The following is a 21,343-nucleotide window of genomic DNA, read 5'->3' on the forward strand; positions in this document are numbered from 1 at the left end:
ATTGTAGATGCCTGCTTGAAACATTAAATACAGTCACGGCTTTGATTATGCGAGATGCATTGTTGAAGACGCAGACCAGGCACGGGCGTGCCCCTCCATGTTAATTTTTCACGGCTTGTACATACATTAAAAGAATCTGTTCCACGCCGGAAGCACGGGTGGGCAGCACACAAAGACATCGTGTGATGTTATATAGAGTCATGTTAGCTCGTGTCTGTGTTCCGAATGATTCCGCCGATGGAGAGGCACGGACGTGAACCAGTGGAGGCATGTTGTGGTATTACATAGAGTCACGTACGAGCGTTTACTGCAGAAACACAACGGAATTGGATACAGATGTGAACCCTCACAGTTTACTTTCTAAGACATTGAATGGCGATCCGAGAAACACTATCCTTAAAAGCACGGGCAAGAACTCTGTACAACCATGGTTCTGTACCAAGAGGGACACGCTTTTAGTAATAGAAGAAGCACTCTGTCGGCTAGCGTTGCTCCTTTGTCAGGCACACAGTAGGACGGCTGTGGAAGGCACGCTTTTCAGGCAGAGAACGAACGTCACGATGCCACGACAAGGTAAAATCATGGTTGTACAGATGCATTGTTGAACAGTCACGGCTTTGATTATACAATATGCACTTTTGAACATGCAGACCAGGAACGGGTGTGCCCCTCCAAGTTTTAATTTTTTATGACACATACATACATTAAAAGAATCTATTCCACGCCGGAAGCACGGGTGGGCAGCACACAAAGGCATCGTGCGGTATTATATAGAGTCATGTAACCTAGTGTCTGTCTTCCGAACGATCACATCGACTCGTTCAAATAGAGAGACAAGCGATGTAAACACGCGGAGGCATGGTGTGGTATTACATAGAGTCACGTCCGTGCGTTTATGATGCAACCATGAGAGTCACGGTTGAACATTCACCAGTGGCATGGCCGTGGCTGCCCATGCCCTTCAGTTATTTTTATCTCTCTGTCACGCAGCAGAGAAGCATGCTTGTATGCTTACAACATCCATGTTCACAAACCGACGCGGCTGCGGAAAATAACAAGGAAACCTGTGCCTCTGATATTTTTGTCCGCCGAGTAAAAATACATAAAGAAACAAAAGGCGTTGTTATTTAAATTTGTTTTCTTTCTGTGACTGCAGCAAATTAACTTACAAGTCGTTCTTATAACCACACAACGAGAAAATAAACAGTCGACACCAACCCACCCTCCACACCGATCACTTGCTATTTCATCGCTCCACGTGCAGCATTGTTTTTGAATGTTTAGCGATCCATTCTTCCTTCTCGACACTTGTGCAACCCCACGATTCTGCATACCTATTCAACCTATTTGCCTGCAATATTAACATTCATACATAAAAACGAAGCGAAAGATTGCGGTCATCACTAATTTTCCTTTTCGAACTGCTCTCCGGTACCAAAAAGTCTCCACTCAGACCTTTCCTTTCTGAAAATGGACTGCGCAGATTCCGTGCCTTGTCTCGGGCTTCCCTGCACGCATTCTGTGTGCCTGGCTTGTGTGATGTTCGATTCTGGCGTAGATGCAAGACTTTGGTAAGTGCTCCCTGCTGTCAGTGGGGTCGTTGGAGTTGCTAGCGTCTGATGTCTTCCTCCTGGGCTTGGAGTGCATTGTCCTGAGCCCTTTGATGTCCTCGATGGTGTTGTCGGTGTTGTCGGCCATTTCATTGACCTTGCCCTCTTCTCCTGCTGCGATTTCCTCTTCTCCTCTTCAATCCTCATCCTCTCATGTACTTCTGGGTTATCTGGGCAGTTTGTTTTCCTGTGACCCTTTTCTCGACAACGGCCGCACTTGGATACGGCTTTGTTGCCTTTTCCTTTCTTCTCAGAACCAGCTTTGATTCGATCTCCTTTTTTCGTGCCCTTTGAGCCACCCATGGGAGGGTTCTTGAGAGTTTCGGCAAGAATGCATGTGTCTGGTTCCTCAGCAAGTGCCGCCATGACTTTTATTTTCATATCTACCATACACTCACGCAGAACACTGTATGCCTTCTCTTTTCTGCAAGCATTTGAATAAATATCCGACAACTCAGCGTAAGCGAGGCCAAATCTCATCGTTTCATCATCTTGTGCGGTCATTCTATCACCTTGACTTGTAGAAAGAACTTTCAGACTCTCTGATAGATTCCTGGTCCATCTGGGGATGACAAAGTATTTTGGAAGTTGATCGATCATGCCTGTTTGGTCCATCACCTTAAGCACATGGCAGCATTGGATGCCATCCCTACTCATTTTCTTGCAGCTGCAAGTGTATATTTTTTTTGCTCATCCACATCTACCCTGAACTCAGACCTCTCAAATTCCTCGCCCGGATATGGTTTCCACACTTTTTCTCCAGGATTAGTAATCCTTTTTAAAAAATACTGCCTCCCTTTTGCCAGGTCAGAGCACTTGAAGTAAGTCCGATTCCGTAGCTCCAGCTGGAATTTCCTGAAAATTTCATTGGTGTATACTTGACTTGCCTGTCTTTCAATCGGAAAACCCGTCTCTAGTGATGGCGCCTTCTCTTCTGTTCGGTGTCTTTTCTTGTCAAGCGTGGCGAGGCAATTTTGTTGAATCATGTGATACGCATCAACAAACCTTTTTATAGTGTCACTATGGTCGACGTAATTCTTCCACATCGAATTCGTGCTCTCACTGTGAGTGGTTGTTGACGAGAAAGGATAGAAGCAGTCCTTGAAGTAAGCCGGCACCCAAAAATTTCGGAGTTCCCATAGCGTGTTCAGGTGTTTGTTGCCTTCCGCCTTGTGCACAGAAATTGCTGCTTTCCAGGCACGCTCAAACTCATCTTGATTTAGTGATTTTTTGAAGATTCGAAATAAATCATCAGACATCCCTGGGTGCTGCGCAAACACTACTGCGTTATTTTCCTTCAGGTTCTTCCTAATATGCCACCAGCAGAACCTGTGCCTCGTTCTCGGAAGAGCTTCCTTTATTGCAGTCTTCATCGCCTGGTCCTGGTCTGTTATTATGTATTTCGGCTCTTTACCCCCCATTGCCTCGACAAACGTGCTTAGGAGCCACTTGAATGACCCTATTTTCTCATCTTTCAAAAGGCCTAGTCCAAACAGGACGGTTGACCCATGGTTGTCGACACCTATAATTGGTGCAAATGGCAAGCCATATATATTCGTAGAGAATGTCGTGTCAAAAGACACGAAATCTTCATATAGATCATAATTCATCTTACACAAGGAGTCTGTCCAAAACAGGCTCCGCACTACATTGTTCTCTGTCTCTTCCACATGGTGGAATCCAGGCCTCCGCCTCTGCATATCGGCAAACAGTTTCATGGTGTCCTTGATATCAGTGCCGCGCTCTCCAGCCCTGTTCTGGCATGCAATATTGCTTATGTCAATCGTGTCGAACATAATTTCTTGCCTCGGTGTCCCCATGGCAGTAAAAATCTGCATAACCTTCCTTGGCTCTAACCTCGCCTTCTGCAGCACTTGTATAAAGAATTTCTCCTGAGGTGTCATCTTCTTATAGCATCTCATGAACTTCAGCATCCAATCTGATGGGTGAAGTTGGTGGTTGTGCTCTAGGCGCACGTTCTTCAAATACCATTTCCTCCTATCTGCATCCCTCTTGGCTGTTATTTGGACTGGGCAGCTTGTCCGGATCAAGCAATTGCTCCTTCTCTCCTTAACATGTCTCTCAGTTGTTTTATTCTGCCCTTCCTTGGTGCACTGAAACACCTGCTTGTCAAGCTGCTGATCATATGTCGATCTTCTGCTCGTTGATTGTTTGGCAGCAAAGCCAACCTTTCTCGCATATCTGCAGAAGAAGAAAAAGCACTCATCCAATGATCCAAATACCATACCACCCTCTGGTTCGAGCGCTTCGGTGACCTCCTGAATCGTTGGGTATATGCCTTCTTTGAACATGTCGTCCATTTCTTTCTCTACAATGGTCGGCGGCGCCATTTTGATTCTGTCTACCGTATCTTCGTTCGTCTGATTGCATTCACTTCTGACGACATCGGTTTCATCGCCAGCCACAGGTCCACTTATGGCGGAGCTGCTGCTGCTCTGTTGTTTGTGACACGCAGCAGCATCGTTTCTGCATGGCACGGACAAATCCATGAATGAAACTGCCTCTCCACTGTCGCATTATGCAATGCTGCTCCATGTGTCTCCGGCACTCGTGCAACCAAGGGAATGTGCTGCTTCTACAATGCAATCTGTGCTGGAGCTGCATGCTACTTGCTGCTCTGAACGCTGCTTTCCTTTCAAAATGGATGGAGAAATATGATATTTCTTTGCCTCATCTGTTATCCCCTCCGCCAAATCCTGAACACATAGCACGAAATAGAATTAGATACCCAGAGCAGCATATGCGTTTTTTTATTTCTAATAAGCGGTACACCAGAGGCACTGTTCACATTACACCTAGCAGCACGAACGTGACCATGCTACACACACATCTCAACAAAGAGGCACAGATGTGCTACTGCTTACACCATACAACCGGAGAGGCACAACAACATCCTATACAACTGCATATACAGCCGCACCAGACAGACAGCCGTCCTAATGTTTTACACTTTACACTATTCTTCCATAAAACTGTTTGTCCGTTGAATTGAAAAAGCATAGTTCAGACGTCACGTTTGGTTTCCCATGCCTCTCTTGTCCAGCAAATCTTGGCGACAACCTCCGTGCATTGGTAATTTCACTCACTATTCTGAATGCCATCGGAGATCCTTTGGAAGGACCCCTCATGTTGAACACCGCAGGTGATCCTTTCAAAGGACCTTGCCTTATGTTTTCATCGATCCGTGGACTACCGCGATACTTGCTTCCTTGCTCGTACACCTGCGTGTGCAAGATACTACAACTTAAATATACCAGACAAAAACAAAGAAAAAATTGCTCATAAAAAAATATACATTTGCTTTAAATGTTGTTGCATGTTCATATTTGCTGTCACCTGTATTGCTTTCTGGTGCTGCTGAACAGTAAAGTTTATTCCTCCTATGTTTGATTTTGTCGTTGGACTCTTCTTGCCTGCGCAGACCGTACCAAATCCTTGAACACTAATGATTTTGTTGCCAATGATCCTTCTGCTTGCATCAAGGCAAATTCTATTACCCTGTACCTCTTCATTATGACCGCCATCAAACACTGGGGCGTCACAACGCCCGCTCTGCACCTTTGTGGACAATTGTGTCTTGAAAGCAAAAAATAATTAGAGGCATGTGAGAGTATTACGAAGAATTAGCACGTAAAACTTCCACGTATGTTCAAAACCAGCGTTTGAAGTTTTCGTCGTTACCTGCACAATCTGCTTAGTGGAGTCTCTGCTGCTTAGAATGCTCCTCTTCGCAGGTGTCTGCTGCACAACATGCTCCTGGTTGGGACATTTTCCAAGAACTTGTATCTCACACTTGACTCCAATTACTCCAGCCCGCATAGCATGTGCGTGTTTGACAGCATCTGCATCCTTCATCTTCTTCTCATTTTGTAGTGATTTTTTTTCTTCCACCTCTCAATACTCAACTACAGAGTAGATGCACAGGATAAAAAGATATTACAGCATTCATCCAGGATATACTAATCATTTTTGTTCTTCTTAATGATCTACTAATTGGTGTTCTCAGTGGTAGCACCTTGACAGCAAACGTCACAGAAATAAAAGACCAAACCCTAATGTTCAACCACCTTGCTATTACCTGCCTCCCATAATCATTGTCGATGTCGTTCAAAGACCGACCGTCCCTGTTGTCCTGACCAGATGTCGAACTCCTGAACATCTGCCCGAAAAAGTTATAAACCCGCAGTATCAGTGTTGAAAATTTTCAAAGTCGATCTCAATCTTTCTTACTAAGGTACTACACTCACCATGCAACATAGATATATTTATACTTCTATATAATTGAACTCACACCTTTCTACTAACCTTTGATTGCCGAATCTTATGCGCTGATTGTTCGGAACTCACACCTTTCTAAATTGTGAGGGGATCTGCTTCCCTGCAGTTTGTCAGCGATCTCCTTTAATGATTTTGAATCTGGGAGAGAGAGAAAAGAGAAAGAGAGACGGAGAGAGAAAGAGAGAGCCTACTTCATTTTTTTGCGTGCAGGAGAAGAATAGCCTGATAGGTGGGGTGAGTTTTGCGACACATGAGAGGTGCACATGTTTTTTTGGCGTGAAGAGATGTGGTAGGTCGACTTCACTTGACCGTCGACGAGACTGACAAGTGGGCTCTCAGTTACTAATTCCTTTAAGTCTCTCACTAATTTGTAGGGTCGGCCTTATATGAGTCCTACGAGGAGAACCTCCGTCTGGGGTGACAAAATGTGGTAGGTGGACTTCGAAGTCACACTGACATGTGGGCTCTCAAATAGTTCCTCCAAGTATTTGACTAACTTGTGGGGTCGTCCACAAGATGAGTTCCAGATCTTTCTCCATCTAGCATCGGTGGTGACAGGCGAGGCATATTCTAGCTCTCCAAAGGAAAGCCAATCTCGATCCCTCTACAGAGTTCGCTCGTCACTGAAAATTTATCGGTCTCCTTCATCTCACTCGTCGTGGATCTCCTGTTCAGGTAATCTATTGCATTATCACGATGATTATGCCACTGATTCAACGTTTGAACAAAAAAATTACCAGTACTAGCAATTCCGCGGGATGCGTATGCACCGCATCTGCACAACATAGCATGTGGGGCGCGATTTGAATATCGGTTCTGGATCCAATTATCTTCAGCTGGTCCATGCTCAAACTGTTGCGCCGTCTTAACAGCAGAATGGTTATGGATTTAAAATTAGGACTCAGCTGACCTCACTTTAATCATGCCAACTGCATGCTTGCGCCGTGGTTTTGCTAAGTTGAGTTATATCTCCAGCGATGCAAAACTTAAGCAATCTCGTGACCACATATTATATTACTTGCAGAGCTCAATTAAGCCGCAGTCAAAATTCACTAACCTGATCCCTAACATGAGGTCACAGGTCAAATGATTGTATAGATCCGCAATCTATAGCAGAGATCCAAAGGACATACATGCCTTTTTGCAAAGCAGTTACTAACCCAGATATAGAAACCGTCTTACATGGACCAAGCTATTGATGATGGTCTCACATGGACTGCTAACAACTGCCTTACATAGTTGACCTGGTAATGATGATGTCTCGTGACCTCTTATGTAGAGTTTGATGAGATGGACTCCACCCCACAGCTGTCGGAGACTCAGTCCCAGTCTGTCAATGGCACAGAGATTGTCACCCAAGATTTCATGGTTCATGACCAGCTAGAAACAGAGAGACTAAGGATCAAGTTAAAACGTGCAGCGCACAAAAAGCTTGTTGAGGAGTACAGGGCAAAGAAGCAGCTTGCTGCCTCGAAGTAGGTGTTTTTATCATGCATCTTGCGTGTGTCATTGAAATTTCTTTCGAAATCAATGCCTCTCATTCTAGCTGCATTTTTAATCACGCCTTAAATATTTGTCTCTGTTTTGCTGACTCAGCGTTTGTATGTAAGCTTCTGCAAGAAAAGCATGTGGTTCAACAATATATTTGCTAAAGGTCGTTTCTTATGTTTGTCAACAGAGTTGTTACAATGGGTGAATATGAAGAAGAGTTCAGCACAAAACTTAGCTTCTAGAAATTCATTACTGTCTGCGAAAAGCTAACAGAACCACAAAAGCAGCTTGTCAGAGATATTGGATTTGGATACCTTCTAGATCTGTGCTGTCGCGAGCTTCCAAGATGTTTCTTTCGCTGGCTTGTCCGCTATTTTGATTGCCCTTCCAGGTCTTTCATACTGCCTAGTGGATACAGATTCCTCATCAACTCGTACACAGTGCACCAGATCTTAGGAATTCCACTTGGCGGGCAAGTTATCCCAAGAAAATGCTCAGAAGCTTTCAGATGTCAGGTTAAGTCTGAAACTCGGTGTGCTGGGCACACTCCAAACATCAGAGAGTTAACTGATCTCATAACCCCACAGCTGACAGGAGAAGTGTTTCAACGGGTTTTCGTGATGTTTGCAACAACGGTATTTCTATGCCCAACGACATATGACTGTGTTAGCCCCGACTATTTAGCCGCTCTAGAAGGACCAGCAAGTAACATACCATCATATGATTGGTCCAATGCTGTCACAGAGAAACTGGTGGCATCACTCCAGACCTTCAAGGACAAAGGATTCGCAGGCGCCCTGTGTGGCTGCCTCCTGATTCCAGTGGTTCGTTCACTAACTTGTGCATTTCTTTATACCCACAAGCAGCTGCAAGAACATGATTCATTTTCACCTCTTCCCCACTTGCAGATAACGTAGTTTGAGTACCTGGATACGAAGATTATGGACCTGGAACCTGACACTCCTGCAAGACTTGTCATGTGGGACATAGAGGCCATTGAGAATTATGCTAACACAGACAGCCTGTCAACAGAGGACGGAATTTTTGGGAAACACACGGTGAGTCAACTTTTCATCATCTTCCTTTGGCGAAGTTTTCAACTCAACATAACGACTTAGCTGGAATGTATTAACTTGACTTGACTGTAATTGTTTCCTTTTGCGCATGGCAGCTGAAAGACATTAGGCGCATGCCTTTCCAACCACCGCCTGGCTTTCAGGCGCCATTTTTCCAAATGAGTCCCAGACTAGAATCCTACATAGAAGAATTTGTGCCTCAAGAAAAACTTTGTTCCGTAAGTGAATTCCAGCTACTGCACCTGATTTTATGTTTGAAATGATGCTCCCTAAGTTTTTACAAAAAAGATAATTGTCCTATTATGATCATCCAGGCAGTTTCTTATAGTACGTTAGTTGTGCTTTTATGTTAAACTAGAAGTGCTTCATATAGGACGAGTGCTCATCCAGACAGTTTCCTATAGTACGTTAGCTATGCTTTTCTATTAAAACCAGAAGTGCTTCTATTAAAACCAGAAGTGCTTCCTACAGGACGTTAGCCGTGCTTTTGTATTTATTATAGAAGTGCTTCCTATACTACCTTAGCAGTGCTCTTGTGTTAAATATAAAAGTGCTTCCTATACTACCTTAGCTGTGCTTTTTGTGCTAAAACTAGAAGTGCTTCCTATAGTACGTTAGCTGTGCTTTTGTGTTAAATATAAAAAAGATTCCTACAGAGTCACGTTAGCTGTGCTTTTGTGTTAAACATAGCAGTGCTTCCTACAGGACGTTAGCCGTGCTTTTGTGTTTATTATAGAAGTGCTTCCTCTACTACCTTAGCGGTGCTTTTGTGTTAAATACAAAAGTGCTTCCTATAGTACCTTAGTTGTGCTTTTGTGCTAAAACTAGAAGTGCTTCCTATAGTACGTTAGCTGTGCTTTTGTGTTAAATATAAAAATGCTTCCTACAGAGTCACATTAGTTGTGCATTTGTGTTAAACATAGCAGTGCTTCCTACAGGACGTTAGCTGAGCCTTTGTGTTTAATATAGAAGTGCTTCCTCTACTACCTTAGCGGTGCTTTTGTGTTAAATACAAAAGTGCTTCCTATAGTACCTTAGTTGTGCTTTTGTGCTAAAACTAGAAGTGCTTCCTATAGTACGTTAGCTGTGCTTTTGTGTTAAATATAAAAATTCTTCCTATATAGTACGTTAGCTCTGCTTTTGTGTTAAACATAGGAGTGCTTCATACAGGACGTTAGCCGTGCCTTTGTGTTTAATATAGAAGTCCTTCCTATACTACCATAGCTATGATTTTGTGTTCAATATAGCACAGCTTCCCTGCAACGGTAGGTCAACCATGCTTCGTACAATACGTCCGGTGTGCTCTTTCAAGGAATGTGTTGACCATGATTCATGGACCTTGTTACCCGCGCTTCCCCGCAGCATATCATGCGTGATTCTGCAATTCTTGACAGAACATACAATAGCTCACAAGATATTTTTCATTTTCAATATTAGTAACTAATTTTCATTTCCGGTATTAAAAATTGCTGATGTTTTATTTTCTCAATTACAGGCCAAGGTGAAAATTGCAAAAGTTATCAATGAAATGTACACAAAACTTTTCTCGCGGTTTCAACCAGTTCTCGAGCAGAAATTGGAGAAGCTCCTTTCACTCGGTAGGGATCTTAGTGCAAAAGAAACCAACACCAGAGATCGGGGCGTTTATTGTAACTTGCAACAGGATAACTCAAATTAAAAAGAAACTTTTTCATCAGCCCCTTCAACATACTCTACGCTTCTAAGTTCTAGCACGACAAGTAGTCAAAGTTCTACCAGCAGTGGATCAACTAGTGTCCTTCACGCAACATCATACTCCCTGGAAAATTTAAAGGGTTGATGCGATACCCCTGACCCAGACACCCAGAATCCATACGACAAAGAGCAGGCCCAAATTTGTCTATCTTCACAGCTAAAATCATTAACTCAGATTAAGTTGCTACTGGAGGTGAACAGGATAGACCACAACAGAGAGGACATTGATGAACAAGCAAAGATTCATCTGGACAAAGTGCATAACCATCTGCATAACTGCCTTGATGGCTTGCCGGTTCATGAGCCCTTCGTGCCAACGTCTGAGATGCTCGAGAGTGGGGCAATCATAATGACATGTGAAAATTCGCCTGAGTGTTCTGTACGGATTGAAACCCCAAATTCTGCTGGAGGATCTGCAGACCACAACTCTCTGACAAGCACACTGGAAAAACTCTTGGAGGAAACAGCAAAACATACTGCAACAAAAACATCAACCTCACACTCTGCGGTTGACAAACTGTTACTGACTGGTACAATCTCAACGGATACACTTGGAGCACCTGTTCATCACATTGGGAAAATGTCACCAACTACTGAACGGTCCAGCAGTTCTGATAGCGCTCACAAAAATTCTTCAACCAACACAAAGAGCCTCATTGTATCCCAACCTGCACAAAAGTTAAACATTGTCACTGAACAACGTTCTTCTTCACTGCAAGAAGCTAAGGTCCATCTTGTTTCAATTTTGAGAGATGAGAAGACGATTGCTGAAACTGAACGCACCAGAGCCACTTCCTCCCTTGCTCCTAGAGTAGCCGTCACCACTGATTCTGACAGCAGTTCTGCCACAGTACTGGATACGAGAAAAGCACTTCCATCCACTAGTGATGCTCCAATCATTACTACCACATCTACCGATGTGGAAGACAATAACATTCCAGAAGAACATGAACAATGTACCAAACAACCACGTATTGATCCCACAGACAGCGTCCCTCTTACCACAACCGCACATCCGCCAGAACTGGAAACACAAATGGCAGCTCACAAGAGGTCCTTACAGCAGTCAGAAGATCCAGGAAACAATAATACAGCACCTCCTAAGAAAAAAGTTAGAATACTGGACCCTCCACATAATTCAACAGAAATTGCAACCAATCAGTCTCTACGGCCTGACAACCACAGAAGCCTCCTTGATGCTGGATTCATTGATGATGATGAAATATGGTCTGACCCATCTATCTATGAACAAATTGACAGAGTCGTTGAAGAAAAGAAGAAGCAACCCTTTCATAACCAAGTAGCATCCCAACAATCCCAACCTGATACTATCTCACACTTGACCAAGAATTCAACCTCGTCATCCAAATCTTGCCTTTCTAACTATGAAGAGCCACATATGACCAGCAGATCAGGCGCAATGCTAGGTGGTAGCCACCTCTCACAGACTTTTGATACGTCATACTCCACAGGTTTAACTCAAACTGTCTTGTTCGACAGTTTGCCAGCATCTGCTTTGTCCCAACACTACCAACAAGTTCCTACTCTCAAAAACAACTAGTATCGACGTCCTGGTGCTCAGAATAACGGCAGTTCAAACAGCAGCCAGCACTCACCCTATGCAATGAACAACCAAAGTCAGAAACAATACAACCAACAAACCCCTGTCCACGATGCCCACTACCCCCAACACAATGATGCTCAGAATAACAGCACTGCACGGTGCCAGCAATGCCAACCTCAAGAGCAGAACCATCAGCAACCACGGACAAGCGAGTCTCGTGGCCAAAGTTACAATGCCTTGCAACAACAGTTCAACAGCATGCAGTATTCCCGCCATCCTCTGCAACATTTTCCAACAGATATTCCTTCGAGCTCAACCGGTGATCCAACTATCAGAACATTACAACTGCACATGCAGCACCAACCACAAGGCCTAATAGTCCAAAGAAACAACAATTGTAATGAGGGTCATCTGCAACTTAGTAATGATCAAATGAACTCCGGTGGTCATGTCTTCCAACCTCATCAACATCATCCTCAGCTAGAACAGACTCGGTTCACTCACCAAGGGAATGACCTCAAGATCACTGCCAACTTTTGGAAATAAGAGATTCTACAACGCAGAAGAAAGAAGTGTATGAAACAATCATCGACAGTACACCAGCCATGAGTCAACATGATAGGTAATGAATTAGTTCTTCCTCTTACAATAATGTTTTGATCCTTTCTTTTACTACTGCAATACATTCTGCCCGAAACTTTCAAATTAAAGAGTTTCAGCTCAATTATTCTGCTATTGCAATTGAATACTCATCAACTCTAACGTTAAATAATAAAATCATACGATTTAAAATGCATCTAACTTTTTTGGCAGCAAGAGGATATTCTACGTCGACCGGCGTTGGGCCGATCATCGAACTTTAGGTTTGTCAATGAAGGTATACGGATATATCAACTCATTCGTGGTCGATGCTTACTCAGAGTTGCTGATGAAAGAACAATTCTACGCAACACCAACGCCAACATCTGTGCACAAGCATATAATGTACATTGACGCCTCTGTAAGTTCTTGCTTCTCATAAATAATAATAACAAACCACATTTACTACTACTAGCACGCTGAGTGACATTGTGAGTTCTAGGAGCAAGCACAGATCTACTGAAGGAACAAATTGCAGAAAAAACTATTGGGTTCAGGCTGCCAAACAAATGCAACATTGTGAGTTCACCCTACTCACTCTATCTGTCCAGTGTTCGTCTTCAATTCTACCAGATTTTCTTATTACAATGATATAACTTCCCGTTAATTGTTTTAGGTATTAATACTTGTGAGAAAGAAACCACATTTTATCTACCTCATAATCGTGAATCTTGCAATGCGTCGGTTCAAAATTATGTGTCCTTATATCAATTGCGACGGTATAAAGGAACACTCAGACATTGTCATCGAAAACTTCAAGAGAGCTTATCATTCTGCTTACAACAACTATCCTCACACAATGGCCACCTTTCATGTCAAACCTATCCAGAGTGTATGTAACTCGGACAGAGAGTGAGTTTGTTCTAACTGTAGCTCTACCTCATTTACACCATGCATTTTTTTGTTCCACTACATACCCCATATCTACTGTCCACCTACTAACCAATAACATAATGATCTCAAATTTCAGGGATGACAGTGCTATTTCAATAATAATTCATTTTTTATCAATAGTGTAAGTTCACTCTCATTGACAACACATAAACATATGTTCATCCTCATACAAGCCAACTAAACATTAAGTTTTACAATAAATTTTATTAGTTTGTGCGCTTATTTGTTTTGCAGATCCATGTGAAACCGATGAGAGAACAACTAACTTACAAAATGATAACATCAAACTACAACACAGGCCATGTATTTGAGGCACTGAGCATCGTACTCAACAAACACAACATCTGGTGTGAAAGAAGAAGATTTGCAAGAAGATGACTACTGCTTAGATGTGCCTTAATTTAGATGGAGACATCCGAACATTGTTTCAGCCATATCGACCCATGTAATCACAACAATGTTTCAGCTATTTTTTGTGTCAGTCCAAGATATCTGCTATGGATCCCATCAACCACAGCTGTGCATTAAAATGGTCAAGTATTAAATTCCTAACTTCGTATTTTTTCGAAAATAAGAATCGTATTTTTTCAAAATTTTGTAAAGATCATATTCAAGACATCAATTCCTTGCACTAGAACACCACTCACTCCTACTAGACATAAAAAAAGAAACAATTGTAACACAGAGGAAAAACACTATTGATTTGTAAGCATATCACAAAGGAGCTAAATGACTCACCTACAGTAATGCTGGTCACAGAGGCATTGTCGTGCCTCTTATCCACGTAGAACGTGCCACTCTTAACACGGACAACTAACCTGACACACACAAGTGTGACACCAGTTAACACAGGACCGTCCCCTCGATAGCTTAACACCGGTCCCTCTACCAAGCCAACGAGTGATGGAAGCACGACCGTCACTTCAAGTAAGTGAAAGCAAACGTTTCGAAAGAAAGACACGATCGTGCCTTTGAGTAACAACGTATACGAACGTGTTGAGAAAGCATTTCCGAACGACACACACAACTCTGCCTCAACATAACATAGGGCATGCCTCCACCAACTAGACAGACGTGAATTCACTAGCCATACTAAATAGAAATATTACAGAACATAAAACCATGACAGTGACTCATACTCACATAACGCACTGCCTAACACACAACCACAACCGTATATTCGTTATAAAAACAACCGTGCCTTGCCTAAAACAAAAACAATGCATTCCTGAGCAGACGGCTGTGTGCTGCCTAGATTCACGAAAGTGCACATCTGAGTGGTCCTCTTAATACATCTCATCTTATACCAACTGAGGGAGTCCTGAACTAGGGGGTGTCCGGACAGCCGGACTATCATCGTCAGTCGGACTCCAAGACTATGAAGATACAAGATTGAAGACTTCGTCCCGTGTCCGGATGGGACTTCCCTTGGCGTGGAAGGCAAGCTTGGCGATACGGATATGTAGATCTCCTACCATTGTGACCGACTCTGTGTAACCCTAGCCCTCTCCGATGTCTATATAAACCGGAGGGTTTTAGTCTGTAGGACAACACAACCATTACAACAATCATACCATAGGCTAGCTTCTAGGGTTTAGCCTCCTTGATCTCGTGGTAGATCCACTCTTGTACTACCCATATCATCAATATCAATCAAGCAGGAGTAGGGTTTTACCTCCATCGAGAGGGGCCGAACCTGGGTAAAAACATCGTGTCCCTTGTCTCCTGTTACCATCCGCCTAGACGCATAGTTCGGGACCCCCTACCTGAGATCCGCCGGTTTTGACACCGACATTGGTGCTTTCATTGAGAGTTCCTCTGTGTCATCACCGATAGGCTTGATGGCTCCTTCAATTAACAACGACACAGTCCAGGGTGAGAATTTTCTCCCCGGACAAATCTTCGTATCCGGCGGCTTTGCACTGCGGGCCAATTCGCTTGGCCATCTGGAGCAGACCGAAAGCTATGCCCCTAGCCATCAGGTCAGGTTTGGAAGCCTAAACTTCACGGCCGACATCCGCGGAGACTTGATCTTCGATGGATTCGAGCCACAGGCGAGCGTGCCGCGCTGTCACGACGGGCATGATTTAGCTCTGCCGCCAGATAGTGCCCTGGAGGCCGCACACGAGTCCGCTCTGACCCATAGTTTGGAGCAGACCGCGCAGATCGAGGACAGGTGGCTGGACACCGCCTCGGGAGCTGCAACTTCTACGGCGATGGAGCCGAATACCGACCTTGTCCCTTATAAAGCTCGTGACTCCGAGGCGCCGGACTCCTTGCCGGACTCCGAACCTCCTGCGCCCCTGCCAATCGAATCCGATTGGGCGCCGATCATGGAGTTCACCACCGCGGACATCTTTTAGCACTCACCCTTTGGCAACATCCTAAATTCGCTGAAGCATCTCTCGTTATCAGGAGAACCCTGGCCGGACTGCGGTCAGGATGGTTGGGGTGCAGACGACGAAGAAATTCAAAGCCCACCCACCGCCCACTTTGTAGCCACTGTCGATGATCTAACCGACATGCTAGACTACGACTCCGAAGACATCGACGGTATGGACGACGATGCCGGATACGATCAAGAACCAGCGCCTACAGGGCACTGGAAGACCACCTCGTCATACGACATATACATGGTGGACACCACAAAGGATGGGGACGGCGAAGAAGCAGCGGAGGCAGATTCTTCTAAGAAACAACCCAAGCGCCGACGTCAGCGGCGCCGCTCTAAATCCCGCCACAGCAAGAATGGAGATTCCGGCACCGGAGATAATAACACCCCAGAGAGTGCCGAAGACAACCCCCTCCAGCAAGATTTAGCACAGGAGGACGGGGAAGCCAGCCCTCGAGAGAGAGCAGCAGACGAGGAGGATGAAGACTACATTCCTCCCTCCGGAGACGAAGCAAGCCTCAACGACGACGAATTCGTCGTGCCAGAGGATCCCGTCGAACAAGAGCGTTTTAAACGCAGGCTTATCGCCACGGCAAATAGCCTAAAGAAAAAGCAGCAACAGCTTCAAGCTGATCAAGACCTGTTGGCCGACAGATGGACCGAGGTCCTCGCGGCCGAAGAATATGAACTCGAACGCCCCTCCAAGAGCTACCCAAAACGCAAGTTGCTCCCCCGACTAGAGGAGGACGCATACAAACCTTCATCACCAGCGCACAATATGGCAGACCGACCACCCCGTGGTCGCGACAGAGAGGCATCTAGGCCTTCCATCAAGACCGTATCCCGGCACCGCTCGAAAAGTACGAAGCCATGAGGGAATGCGCCGAACTTGCGGGATATATTGGAGGACAAGGCAAGACAATCCAGATCTATCTACGGATCACGTGGGCGCCCCACGACCCACGATGACTACCGTCGCGCCGGATACAACAACTCCGGCCGGGCCGAACACAGCAGACAACGCTCTCTTGAGCTACGTCGTGATATTGCTCAATACAGAGGCGCCGCACGCCCACTATGCTTCACTGACGAAGTAATGGATCATCAAATCCCGGAAGGGTTTAAACCCGTGAACATTGAATCCTACGATGGCACAACAGACCACGCGGTTTGGATCGAAGATTATCTCCTTCACATCCATATGGCCCACGGCGACGATCTCCACGCCATCAGTATCTCCCACTCAAGCTTAAAGGACCAGCTCGGCATTGGCTTAACAGCTTGCCCACAGAGTCAATTGGGTGTTGGGAGGACCTGGAAGCCGCATTCCTCGACAACTTCCAGGGCACATACATGCGACCACCAGACGCCGATGACCTAAGCCACATAATTCAGCAGCCAGACGAATCGGCCAGACAGTTCTAGACACGGTTCTTAACAAAGAAAAATCAAATCGTCGACTGTCCGGATGCAGAGGCCCTCGCAGCCTTCAAACATAACATCCGCGACAAGTGGCTGGCCCGGCACCTAGGACAGGAAAAGCCGAAATCCATGGCAGCCCTCACATCACTCATGACCCGCTTCTGCGCGGGAGAGGACAGTTGGCTAGCTCGCAGCAACAACCTCAGCAAAAACGTTGGCAGTCCGGATACTAAGGACCACAATGGCAGATCGCGTCGAAACAAAAACAAACGCCGCGTTAACGGTGATAACAATGAGGATACGGCAGTCAACGCCGGATTCAGAGGCTCTAAACCCGGTCAGCGGAAGAAGCCATTCAAAAGAACTACTCCGGGTCCGTCCAATTCGGACCGAGTACTCGACCACTCTTGCCAGATACATGGCACCCCCGAAAAGCCAGCTAATCACACCAACAGAGATTGTTGGGTATTCAAGCAGGCAGGCAAGTTAATTGCCGAAAACAATGACAAGGGGTTGCACAGCGACGACGAGGAGGAGACTCGGCCGCCGAACAGTAGAGGACAGAAGGGTTTCCCCCCACAAGTGCGGACGATAAACATGATATACGCAACCCATATACCCAAGAGGGAGCGGAAGCGTGCACTTAGGGACGTATATGCGATGGAGCCAGTCGCCCCGAAGTTCAATCCATGGTCCTCTTGCCCGATCACTTTCGATCGAAGAGACCACCCGACCAGTATCCGCCATGGCCGATTCGCCGCATTGGTTTTAGACCCAATCGTCGATGGATTTCACCTCACTAGAGTCCTGATGGACGGCGGTAGCAGCCTGAACCTGCTTTATCAGGATACAGTGTGCAAGATGGGCATAGACCCCTCAAGGATTAAACCTACAAAGACGACCTTCAAAGGCGTCATACCAGGTGTGGAGGCCAATTGTACAGGCTCAGTCACACTGGAAGTGGTCTTCAGATCCCCGGATAATTTCCGAAGCGAGGAGTTAATCTTCGACATAGTCCCGTTCCGCAGCGGCTATCACGCTCTGCTCGGACGAACCGCGTTTGCAAAATTCAACGCGGTACCGCATTATGCATACCTTAAGCTTAAGATGCCAGACCCTCGTGGAGTCATCACGGTCAACGGAAATACTGAACGCTCCCTCCGAACGGAGGAACACACAGCGGCTCTCGCGGCAGAAGTACAGAGCAGCCTTTTAAGGCAATTTTCGAGTCTGGCAGTTAAACGACCGGACATAGCCAAACGCGCCCGGAGTAACATCAATCAAGACCATCTGGCACGTTCCGAGCACGCGTAGCAATGCGGCCCCAACCCCATCCCTTGCATGATTGCAAGACCAGCTCTTCGCGTACATCATTACGCTCTGGAGATAAAATGGGCATAGGAGGAGGGGCACGACCACGACAGGCCCAGAGTGCGGCTTAACCACACCAGGGGCTCCCAAGTGTGTCACTCTTTTTTCTTCTGTTTTTTTTTTTCACAGGACTCCGTTCACCAGAGGCCCTGTCCGGCAGTAGATCTGCCGAACTCACGATGCAACAGCCAGGGAGCGACAAAGGCTACGACAAACACTCAGGTGGTCTCCATTATGAGCATTAAATTTGTTAAATACACCATTCCGCAGCCTACCCCTGGAGGGAGACACTTCTAATAGTCCAGCCCTTGCTTACCGCACTATTTGTATCGTTCTGCACTCATGGCAGAATCTCTTGAATAAACAATGCATCACTTTTTGTTTATAATTGCATTTCCTTTTTACACATATGTTTATTCTTGACATCTTGCACCCGTACATTTTGGTACGGCCGAATACACCAGGGGCTTATGTTTCCCGCATTATGGTGTGATAAGTCCGAACACTTTCACAAGTGCGGCACCCCTAACTTATAGCATTATATGCATCGGCTCCGAATCATGTCTTGGGTCAATAGTTGGGTTTGCCCGGCTCCCATGTTTTGGTACCTTACATTCCGTTCTGTCGGCTAAGGTAGCACTGGGAGAACCACTGCGATTGCGCCCCGGTTGAGCTGGGCGAGCGCCTTAGTGGAGAAAGCTAAAACTGACTGTCATGATAAGGCGAGAGACTGGTCGCTGTTCGAGAGGTCTTTTTGAGTCCCTAAAGACTTATGCCGCTTTGAGCGAGGAACCGGCAGTGTCCGGCCCAGGCGTGGATAGCGCCCCGAACTCGGTATTCCGAATACTAGGGGCTTCGCCAAATTTAAAATTATAGAATTCTATGGCTAAGTGAGAGTGTTCAAGCATTATAAGTCCGGTTGCCTTGTTCGTTGTGTTGAGCGCCTCCCTAGATGGACCCAAAAATGGGAAGAAGAGTGCTCAAGTTTATCCCGAACACCCCAGCACTCGTGGCATGGGGGCTAAACCCGACGACTTGCCATCTCTCAGATTTAATAAACGGCCGCACGGAAGGTAATATTTTAAATCAATAAGCGTTGCTTAGCGCATATGAACAAAGTTTTCAGCGCACAGGATAACACATTGCGAGTTTACTCAATAATTACATCTCTGGGGCACTCATCCGCAATCTTGCGGACACCCTTCAGGACAGTCTTATAGTACATCTCGGGCGTATGATACTCCTTGCCCGCTGGCGGCGCGTCAGTGATAAGCCTCTCCACATCCAGCCTGCCCCAATGCACCTTTGTGCGGGCAAGGGCCCGACGGGCACCTTCAATGCAGGCGGAGCACTTGATGACTTCCACCCAGGGGCACGCATCCACCAGCCACCGCACGAGGCCGAAGTAGCTCCCAGACATGGCCTCTCCAGGCCACAGCCGGACTATGAGGCCCTTCATGGCCTGCTCAGCTACCTTGTGGAGTTCGACCAGCTGCTTCAGCTGGTCGCTAGGGGGCACCGGATGTCCGGCCTCAGCGTACTGAGACCAGAAGACCTTCTCCATTGAGCTCCCCTGCTCGGCTCGGTAGAATGTGGCGGCATCAGACACACTGCAAGGCAGATCTGCAAACGCCCCTGGAGAGCTCCGAATTCGGGTAAGTAACAGGTAATTTAGATTAACATGCTTGTTTTGCATGAAAAATGCCTTACCCGCCGCTATTTTCTTCACATCCTCAATCTCCTGGAGGGCCTTACGGGCCTCGGCCTTAGCGGCTTTGGCACTTTCAAGAGCCAAGGCAAGCTCGGACTCTCGAGTCTTCAAGTCGCGCTCTAAACTCTCATGCTTTTCCATGAGAGCCTAGAGCTCTTGCCGCACCTCTGCCACCCGTGCCTCCTGCTTCTCTCGCTCCGCTCGTTCCGCGGCCGCATTGCGTTCGGCCGCGGACACGGCCTCCTTCAGGGTCGCCACCTCGTTCGTGGCCCCTGCAGTACCCACGTTATCCTTGTTATTTCTATTGCAACCAAAATCCTTTTCTGTAAGGTACAAATTTTAAAGTGGTGTTACTCACCTTCTTTGTCCTCGAGCTGCTTCTTGGCAAGGCCGAGCTCTTGCTCGGACCGCTCGAGGTCCTACTTCAAAGCACCGACCTCCACAGTCAGTGCGGCAGAGGTCGCAGCGCAGCCTGCAAACCCATATTGACATAATTTTTAGCACTCCTGCGTATATCTTTTTTAGATCCTCAGTACAGTTTTTCTTTCCGAACACCGAGCCGAGCATCAGGGGCTACTGTCTATGCGGTATTACATTACATATTTTAAACTTCTTACCTCAAAGCCTGTTAGAAGGCTACTGCAGGCTTTGGTCAGCCTGCTCTTGGCGAGCTGAACCTTCTGAATCACCGCACTCATGATAGTGCGGTGTTCTTCCTTGATGGAAGCGCCGTTAAGCGCCTCCAACAAGTTGTCCGGAACCTCCGGTTGGACGGAGGCTGCCGGCGTCACGATCTTGCCCTTCTTACGAAGGGGCCGCCTGCCGGACTCCGGAACCACTGCGGGTTCCGGCATAGAGTCCGGCGCAAAGTCCGGGAGGCTGCCTTGCGGCACCTCTGGAGCCTCCTCCTGATGGGTCCCCTCCTGGGATCCCACCTCAACGTCGTCAGCGTCACGAGGGGTGGCGGCGGTCGGAATGGAATCCACGTCCGACAGAGCCAAGGACCCACTCGATGAAGCGGGAAGATCATCATCGGCCGGACTATAGGCAGTGTGCGGCATTAGAAGGACACTATCTGACACAAAAGATAAATTATAAATCATTCAGGAATCTGGATACTTACGATCTTGCCGGAGGCCT

General features: G+C 46.3%; 1 pseudogene; it reads right to left on the bottom strand.

The window, feature by feature from the left end:
• Positions 1–1,338: 1,338 nt before the first annotated feature.
• LOC119292579 overlaps positions 1,339–21,343 on the bottom strand; it is a 32,295-nt pseudogene continuing 12,290 nt past the window's right edge.

Source organism: Triticum dicoccoides, chromosome 4B (assembly GCF_002162155.2).
Source record: "Triticum dicoccoides isolate Atlit2015 ecotype Zavitan chromosome 4B, WEW_v2.0, whole genome shotgun sequence".
Lineage (NCBI taxonomy): Eukaryota > Viridiplantae > Streptophyta > Magnoliopsida > Poales > Poaceae > Triticum > Triticum dicoccoides.